Below are 8,559 nucleotides of genomic sequence, written 5' to 3' on the forward strand. Positions count from 1 at the left end.
TTAAAATGTTTTAAGTTTCCCAAAGACGTATTTATACGTTATTTATATATTTATTTATTTATTTTTTATGCCAGACCATAGAGAAGGCTTTGATGCAGTCTCTCTACTGCAGAAAATGTTTGAGTGGCAGCATAAGAGATCAACCAGGCCATGTTAAAACAAGCTGATTTCTCCACAGTCCTAAGCAGAATTGTGAATAATGATGAAACTTAGCTATGTTCTATTGCTAATTGCTGCACATAGGAAACAAAAAGGAATATACTTTTTTTTCCTGATAAAACAAGAGACTCTAATCTCTCTTTTGGTAGGTTCCATATTTTTATAGCAATAGAACATGATATTTCGCGGGCCTTGCAAAATCAGTCAAAATCCAGGAAAACACTTCAGTGAAAATGATTGGGAGTGAATGAGTTAAAAAACAAAACAAAACTGGCTATCAACCTTAAATACTCAAAACAGACATTTTGACCTGCCTACCCAAAAAAAATAAAAAATGTAGCCATATGTTTGACATTTCATTCCCGTTCAAAACTGTTCAAGAGCCTTCTGAAATCGAAAGGGTCCGCATTAAAGCACTTGATCATCAAATCCTTTGTGTCAATGTTGATCGAGTAAATGACGTCGCTCGACGGGTGCTCGCTCGGTGACCACAACAAAAAAAAGTTTGTGTCGCACGATACGACCGCAAAGGATTATGATCAAACCGAAAAAGAAGACAGAATAAGTCGATTGATTTTCATGGAGATGTCAATCGATGGCTTGTTTGGTTTGACGGCGTCCGAGGGCGCGGTGTCACAATCTGGCGCCGGCGAGATTGAGCAGCGTCGAGGGGCTTGGTGGCAAACGCAATCGAGGAGTGTAAACATACTGAGAGGGTTTGCGAAGGGGGGGAGTGTAGGGGCCGATCAATGGCCGCAGTCTGGGATTGATTAATTACCCCTAGAAAGAGAGTGAGGGGTGAGGGCACCAGAGAAACCTGATCAGAACAAGATTTATCACCCAATCTGCCGCGCATCCCTCCCTTTCTCTCCACGATTTCACTTCTATTTCAACCGTGCCTTTCTCGCCTTAAATTGTACACGGACCCTCGTCCCAGATCAGAAATCCTCCCCGCCCGCCTCTTCCTAATAAAAGTCACATATGAGCATCTCATTGGACCGCCTCTCAATCGCTCTTCCGATTCATCCGAAATCAAAGGTGAAGATTCTCACTTGCGCTCATGAATCCATTTTCTCACTGCTTATTTCTTTGACTCTTTTCCTTATTAGCATTTTTAGCAATCATTGCTAATAGAAAGTTTTATTGTAATTTTTATTGTGTTAATAAAACCCCGCGACACGGCTATTCTACTGATTTTTTTTTTTTTGTACAGTTAATAATTGTTTTGTTTATACAGGGTGTAATTTCACTGTCAACCACTAGATGGCAGCCCGGACCAGTTAATTTGCGATGGTGTTAATTTGAAAGAAGAAGAATGAAAACAAGAAGTATTTTAGCACAGCCTACTTTTGGTTGAAAAGTATAGAACGTCATCCTCTGGAATCCTACTTTTTTCGCCTACACAAAGCAACAGCTGTAGCTTCATTTTGTAATCGGGGTTGCACACAAGCGGTACACAGGAGTACAATTGCCTCAATTGCCTCAGTGCACTTTGCGTTCCTAGCATACTAACTAGACTATTTTAAAGTTGGCATTGTGGCGCATTGGGGAGCACGAACAACTGTCATGGTGGCCAGCTTGACTTTGCTGGTTCTCACGCAAATGGCTGGATTCCACATGGACCATGGTGTTGGCAGATCAAAGCAAGTGGAGGAACTTTTACGGTGGATGGATGTGCTGGAATTTTTTTCCATAATTTTTGCTAATCTTAGTTGCTTTTTAATAGTTGCAGTTATATTTTTCATAATTTACATTCATTTTATTGTTTTACCCTATAGTGTTATCTATTTTTTTTTTCCATCTGGGATAGTTTACAACTTTTTTTCTTTTTTAAACATGATTGTTTGTTTGCACCCCCGCGACCCTTTTGAGGATTAAGCGGTTAAGAAAATGGATGGATGGACAAACATAAACGCAAAGGCTAATGATAGCTTACCAATGCATCTGTATCACACTCCAATTTCCTCTTGGCTACATCGCTCCATTTTCTTGACTCTCCAATTTTTTTTTTCCTGTCATCAATAAGGACAATTAATCAATTTTTATGTATATTTAAAATGTACACTATATATTTGTCAGCAAAAATGTAAATATTAACAAGACAAGAAAAATAAGCGAAGTGCGCATTAAGTTTGCGCATGCGCGAGGGAAAATACGAGGCTACCCTATCAATTTGAATGGCGGAGATTCGAGTGGTGACAATCTTTGCCAAACTGTACACTTTAAAACTTGCAAGTCAACTTCCCCGATATCAGTAAACAACATGCTATGCATGTTAATAAAAAAGAGCAACTTTCCAGCCGTTGAAACATTTCTATCAGAGCCGATTTCATCGGATCCAATTCATTTTCAATGACCGTTTGGTAATTTCGCTGACCCACAATGCACCACGCCGCTACCCATAATGCACCTTGAATTCGAGATGCGCACTTCGCTTTTTGTGATAAATGCAGATAATCAGTATTTATAGTCGGCTAATCAAAAACATGAATACATATATATAAAATGATATCTAAAATTATACTTAAAAATTGCCACCTATATGAAAATACTTTTTAAAAAGTGAATTCCCATCAATCCTATGGAATCTTTGGCCGATGACGAACCATGCCATAAAATTTTTTGCTCGACTAGGGTGGGAAGTTTGTGGATGCTCCGCCCACTCAGGTGGCTACCAGGTGACCCCTCCCCTCTGCACGCCCCTGAAGCCACGTAAGTGAATGAGGGGATATTTTATTCCAACAATGAACAACTTTGGGGCCTTTTCTCCAGGCTGTGTGTATCGTTGTCATGGCGATCATTGGCAAGTCCAGCTACAAAGTCCATGTTCCCCTTTCTCCTAACTCACAATCAGGCAGAAAAGGGAGGTGCAGAGCGAGTAGAATCGCGCTCCTTGTCATCGCGGAGACAGCCACATGACAGTGCTGTCTCTCCCCGTGTGTCCCCTTCCATCGGCAGGCCCGCTAATGATGACCTTTGGTGTCTGTGGGCGAGCCACCCCACTTAATTCGGTGGGGAGGGGGCATCGCCGCTGGACCGAACGCTTGGAGGGCCTCCAGGTCCAGAAAAAAAAAAAAAAAAAAAGGACCGACGGCCGCAATTAGGATTCCGGGAGCCCTTTGTCAACTTTAATTGAAGCTGACAGCCACTGTGGAGGAAGAAGAACAAGACAGCCCAAAATCCCGCCAAACTACATGATTCACTCCCTCACTCTCTCCTCGTACAGTCTATCAATACACGCGGACTGCAGTGCCATCCGTCTTGGCAAAGTGCATCCTTTGCAATAAGAAAAGATGATGGATTAATTAACAACACGCTAGTTTTATTTGAATCAAACGTATTGTAACATAACTTGTATTTGAGACGTCAGACATCTGACGGCCTCACTATTGAAAGATACAATACGCAATAGTTGGGCTTTCATTTCAGATTTCATGTACTGTGCATGGATTCAAGGATGAAATGTAGGAAGGAAAGAAAAGCAATATTTGTATGAAAGGAAGGAAACAAGGATGGTATATGAAAGGTAGAATGGAAAAGAAGGTTACCAATATATTAATAATTTATGTCAAACAAAACCAGCTTAAAACAGAAAAAGTACATATCTATTTTTTTTTTATCTATCTATGTGCCTTCTAAAATATAAAAATAAGAATGATAAATATCAATTTCATTTTCATATATCAAACCTATATGAAAACAAACTAGCAGGAATTTTAAATGACATTTTAAATATCATCTAGAAAAATATTACGTTAAAAATACTAAAACAACAAAATACTGTCAGACGTAAAAAACAAAAACACAAAAAACAAAACAAAACAAAAAACAATATACCGGTAGTTGTTTTAAAACGTTTATTTTATTTTAGGTTATTAAAAAGCCATTTAAAAAACACAAACAAAACTATATAATTGTTGAAAAAGTTGATTTTATTTTCTGTTATTAAAAATATGAAAATATTAAAATTAATAAAAACTATATTAGCCATTTTTCTTTACCAGCAAAAACATAAAAATATAAATAGCTGAACTACATTTTTGCTTTCTAAGATACATTACAAATTACATTGGGAAAAAAATACATAAATATTATGCAGTCCACAAGTCAACTGCCATGAAAATAATAATGCATCTTTATTTTTTTGCATTAATTCCTACGATAAATGTAAAAATATCTTTAAAACAAACAAAAAAAATAAAATAAAATAAGTAGTTTATTTTTAATGTCGGCCATGAAAATGTGTGTGTCTAATTTCAAGATGAAAGTAAATTTTAGGCAAACAATGTTTCATACCATATTGAAAAGCATAACAGTTTACGGCGTGAAAATGTGGAATCGTTTAACAGTTGATATTAAAGGTAGTAAAATTGTTGACCATTTATAAAACTAAGTAATGAAATATTTGGAAAGTATGGATTGGATAATTATAAGTTATAAAATCTTTTTTCTCTCTCAGAAGTACAGTAAATGCTCATAATTAAGTTGCTATAGGTCGCTTGCACATCGTAATGCATCATGGGAGTTTTTCCTTCGGGCGCCATATTGGGTGTCCGCCGGTTCACAAGGTACACTCGCGAGTTACACGGTAGCGCTTATTAACCTGATGTAATTTTCGCAGTATTTTCACGATTTACCGGAAGATCAAAAACAACGATACAGGCAGAAGGTGTCTCTGTGTGGCGGGATTGATCCTAATTACGTCCTGACCAAGGGTGATTTTTTTTTTTGACGGAGAAAGCTTGCTGGCCAAATGTGACATCTCTGGACATCTTTCCCTACCTCGTGTTGACAACATGCTCCATAACACGCCAACAAATCCCTGGAGGCTTACAATTATTTTGTAAGCGGGTGGATACAGAGTGTAAACTTTAACATCGCATCAGAAGAAACGGTTGCTGTTGCACGTAAGTAAACCACATGGTGTTGGTAATTCTGCACACAAAAATGTTGATTTGTTCTCAGGCTTCCTGTTATCATTGTGTTTACATGCACAGCTGGGTTTACCTGATGTGGTTTTTCTAATAATTTTATAACAGGCAAATATGTCAGAGCGTATAAGAATAAAAAGTAACTGCACAGCCTCCCCGTGGCTTAATTAAATTTAATGCTACCCTTTCACTAGTTACATGTTACTTAATCAACTTATTCTAAATGGTTAAGGTTAACCACTCTCAGAGGACGTATTTTTAGTTTCAGTTTCCAGTACAATAAAACGTGTTCATGGTAACTACTGAGCATACTGACAGCTTTTCTTATGATCTCACGGTTAAGGAGGCTGTCACAACACCCAATTTCTGTCTGGTGCCAGATGGCAACAATTCCCATCACTTGTCACGACAACACCAATAGTATTACCAGGTATGTATGGCTTTACTTTTTGTAGTTTCTTATTTAATTCTATGTTTCATATTTTCATTACAATGTTTGTAATATTTTCAGATTCAGGCACAGATGAGTTTAACTGGACGGGACTTCTGCGACTTTGTGGTGTGGACAAAGTGTGATTGAGCGAGTCCACCCAGATCGCTCGTTTTGGCCAGCTGGAAAAGCCAGAGTTTTTTTCCCCCCCAAAATCCCCTCCTTACCTGAACTGCTCGGGAGAGCATTTACTAGATCAGCAGTGGACTTCCAGTGTTCCTGCTCAGCCGCTGTCACCTACCACTTGCTCATGTACTTCAAAGATGCGGAATAAAGTAGTTTTTTGTGCTGCAGCAGATTGTAAAATCAAATGATATCACTTGAAGTGTGCCAATCTAGACTGCCAAAAGGACAGTGGTTTTGTGACAAGTGTGAAACAAGGATTATTGGTAAAACTGTAACACAGTACTGGTACTTGTCTTTCATTAAACAAATTTAAAAGAGAGCAACTTTTTCCTCTGTACATAGTATAATGAAAGTCATTGCGTACCCCATCAACATTACATCATACCGTCATCAGGATGGTAGGCACCTGTGCTAAAATAAATACATTAATTAACAGATCAATTTTTTAACCCTGAAATTACTACATCTAATCATTATTCACTTCATTTTTTGTGCTTTTAGAAATAATAGAGATTTATGCCATTACTTTAAGAGGGACCATATTGCACATTGAGTCAAATCCTGTCATTTGTATTATGTATAGCTTTGTAAACAAACCCAACAATAGAATTTGTATAAACGCTGCCTTTATTAGCGCCAAACAAACAGTCGCATGTTGTCCTCCTCCAATGCTTTGATGCTCGCCTTCGTTTCCATCATGTCATTGGCAATCAAGTCGGTGTGGCATGAGATCCCTAAAGAAAAAATAAAGAAAAAAATCACAAAAAAATACGGTACCAGTAATAGGTTTAATATAGTAAAGTAGTATAGTTTTTTGTCAGTGTAAAAGAAATGTACACATTTTGTTGCATTTTTTTAATGTATGAACATTGCTACAGGCAAATACTTATTTCTATAAACACTTCCAAATGTCTCTAAAATATAAGGTGCGTGTACACACACAAACAAACACATACATTCACTCATGCATACAATATATCATGTAATGAATTCTGAGTGGCATACCAGAGTCAATGATGTCAGCAGTACTTGAGGGTACAGGTTACTGGAGCCATCTGGCTGCATAACTGCAACAATCTCTGCCACTTCGAGTCGTCTTTTCTTTGCTTGTCTCTCCTGTGCACGTTCATATCTTGGCACCGACTGGGCTGAGACATAGATGTTGTAACTTGGGACCCAACTTTAATGTTGGAGCCCAGTCGGGATGATTGGACAGAAAAACGGGCGCAGGGCGACCTGTTAAAATAAACAAATATATAAACAAATAAAATATGGAAAGACTGGTTATTTTACCGCAGTAGGGTGGCCGTGAATAAGTTCTTTAGCATGATGTGTAGGCTACCGGGGGTCTGTTTTCTTGCATCACCCCCGGGGGTCTGTTTTCTTGCATCAGCCCCTTCTGTCTCTTTTTTTTTCCAAGTTTACATTTTGCCACCAAAAAACATGTTATCGGCATTAAAAGCCCAAGACTAATCAATCCAATTTCAGCAGTAAACACTTTGCACTGGCACTACTTGGGTGAAAATGTTCGATGTTAGCTTTCGGCTAACGTCCGCTAGCCAGCTTGTACTACCGAACTTGCTTGCTCATGAATCCAAAACATAAGCAACTTGCCCATATATGGGCGGTCGAAACGTTATTAATCCTCATGCATTAAATAAAGGTAAACAAGCTTACCGCTCACAAAGTGATCGCTGCACACACGAGCCCAAAGTAACGACTTCCCTCCGGAGTCCGCACTCCTGTCTCCAGGCCCTGGTTCCTAATTATTTTCGGAATTCGGAAAAAAGACCGACCATTTCCCCCCTTGGCTTTGTTCGAACAGCCAACGATGCAGCAACAATGTACCATTTTAAACGCAGAAAACAAACGTGATAGATACGTGTTAGACCGAATCGCTACGTAAATGGAGGCCACCCAGCATGGCGACTACGAGAAATCCGAGGCGGAAGTGACGACATGTGCAAGCGACCTATTGATGATATTGGATCCTGACTTTGGTTATGATTGCATTGTATGTATGATGTATTCTCAGTGTCGGTTTGCGTGTGCGTTTTTAATCTTTTATCAGTAATGATAAACAATTATTTGAATTGGAGAATGTGGAAATAAGTGACGATCACAAGCATCACTTCAGCCGTAACACTTTTCAATCAACAGTATAAGTTCTGTTTTTGTTGACAAGTACAGTATATGACTTCTGATTTGTGTGTTATGCTGACTTTAGTACATTTATCTATCTAAAATATACATTTATCATAATGAATCAATTTATTAGCTGCTTTCTAACATATTACAAATTATATAAAAACTGTGTAAAAAAATTAAAAATAGTCAGTCAATTATTTTCTACCATAAAAAATATTTTAAATAAAATGAGTTTAATTTTCTGCTTTCTAAAATAGGAAGATGAAAGTTATACAAAAACAGCTTAAAATGAAAACGTGAGTTTTTATTGCGTAGCACTGTTGAGCAGCAAAGCCTCTCCAAACCGTATTCGTGCAGAGCAGAAGAAAGTCCTTATTAATGACGACTTGTTGCATTGACTTCATTTCAATTAGTCACATTCACTCGGCCATCAGTGGGCTGGACGCTGCGATCAATATGAACAATGGACGAAATGACGCCCGACGGTTCGACAGCACTGGGAAAAAAAATACTTACCTCTGCAATATATCTTATTGATACAATGCAATGAACAGAATTATTATTATTATTGTACTACAATGTCATAAAAAAGGGACCTTTTGACTGTATTTTAAAAGGGATACTTGACTCATTTAGCCACTTTCAGCAATAAAAAGTTCGTATTTTAGAATTTATTTAAAACACATTTCGCCACTTGCGGTCGAC

General features: G+C 38.0%; 2 long non-coding RNA genes across 2 annotated transcripts; one reads left to right on the forward strand and one right to left on the reverse strand.

Moving 5' to 3' along the window:
- The first annotated feature begins 4,721 nt into the window (after window positions 1-4,721).
- On the forward strand, window positions 4,722-5,941 carry LOC144015620 (uncharacterized). The gene is made up of 3 exons (XR_013282779.1): window positions 4,722-5,066; window positions 5,434-5,520; window positions 5,602-5,941. It is a non-coding gene; the product is annotated as an uncharacterized LOC144015620 (long non-coding RNA).
- Window positions 5,942-6,315: 374 nt separating this feature from the next.
- LOC144015580 (uncharacterized) lies at window positions 6,316-7,676 on the reverse strand. The gene is made up of 3 exons (XR_013282763.1): window positions 7,384-7,676; window positions 6,712-6,942; window positions 6,316-6,440 (listed from the first exon to the last, which is right to left on the reverse strand). It is a non-coding gene; the product is annotated as an uncharacterized LOC144015580 (long non-coding RNA).
- Window positions 7,677-8,559: the final 883 nt, after the last annotated feature.

This window comes from Festucalex cinctus, chromosome 1, assembly GCF_051991245.1.
Source record: "Festucalex cinctus isolate MCC-2025b chromosome 1, RoL_Fcin_1.0, whole genome shotgun sequence".
Classification (NCBI taxonomy): domain Eukaryota; kingdom Metazoa; phylum Chordata; class Actinopteri; order Syngnathiformes; family Syngnathidae; genus Festucalex; species Festucalex cinctus.